A 1,405-nucleotide genomic window follows, 5' to 3' on the forward strand; every position below is an offset into this window, starting at 1 on the left:
TTTGTCCCCAAGGATTAATGTTAGCTTAAGTTGCCGTTTTATATTTTATATATTTTCACATCTAACTCTGTGAATGAAGAGTTTATTTTGACTTAACCAGAGTCGGTGATTGTGGAAAAGACTGGTGAGTTTTGCAGTTCTGTTTCTGTCCAGTTTGAAGATTATCCACAAGGTCAAATTGCTGGTTTTGTCAATGGAGTCTGGTGTGCTGTAGCGTCCATTGTTCTGGTCCGAGATGCTGCATGCGTCCCAGAGGATTAGCTAACGTTACATGGCAGCCATAGTAGCCCATTTTCTCATCGAACTGAATTAACGGTTCATTTAGACTAAACCAGGCTTGGTGATTGTTCTAAAGACTGTGGAAAGACTAGCAAAGACAGTGTGTTTTATTTTATTTCTGTCTAAACTCTACTCCTTAGGGTTTAGATCCAGTGTCCATTTTGCCTCCCATCATATTTGTCGTCAACCACAATCCTTTTGTTTCATTGCCTAATAATGACCATATTGTCCCCATATTTAACCACAACCATACAAAGACATTCTAGGAAGCTCAAATTTTTAAAATATGATAGTGTTTGAAAGAAGCTGGACTGTCATTTGAAACATTCTGGTGCAGCCAGCAGATGTCCAGAAACTGGATCATGGATGTCCGCACCGAGACTTCCAATAATTAGTGGACTGTCTTCCAGGTCTGTGAGGTGAAGACAACTTGGAAGTGTCTTAAACTTGCATTCTATGTCAGACAGTATCGAGTCTTATAGAGAAATGAGCCCCCCTGGCCGCGCCAAGGCGTCCCCCAGGCGTGCATGTGTTTGCGTTCTCTCCTGTTCATCCTGTTCTCCCCCTGGCGCTAACCTCATTAATCCGCTTCATGGGTCTCCGCTGCCACTGTTATGCTGAATGAACGTCCAGGCTCTACAAAACTCCCACTAAAGAATCCAAAATAACCCCCCAAACAACCCACCTCCACCTCTGACACACTGCTGAGCACTGAATATGAAATCATGGAAGGCAGGCCAACTTCCTCAAACTCAACTGTGACATAATCTGAAATACATCAATACATCACAGATCCAAATCTCCTCATCACAATAACACGAACAACCTATCTGGCCCTCGCACATACCTGACACACGCACTCGGTCTCGCTCCTGTGATCCACATCCACCCTGTCCTACTTGAACCCTCCACTAGCGGCTCCCTGTCCAGCCAACGAGATCACAATTTTAAAGTCATTCTCTCGTCACTCAACCAAGGCCCTCCACAAACAAGGGGCACACTTCCTACCTTGCAGACCCTGCTCCATCGCCACACTTCCTTCCTGAAGCCTCGCTTCTTCTGATGCCAACCTCCTGTCTCCCCCCACCTGATTGGACCCAAGCGTCGTACCTGGGGCAGCAGAGCC

The sequence above is a fragment of the Morone saxatilis genome, unplaced genomic scaffold (genome assembly GCF_004916995.1).
Source record: "Morone saxatilis isolate NCDOM2014 unplaced genomic scaffold, NCSU_SB_2.0 Contig11, whole genome shotgun sequence".
Taxonomy (NCBI): domain Eukaryota; kingdom Metazoa; phylum Chordata; class Actinopteri; family Moronidae; genus Morone; species Morone saxatilis.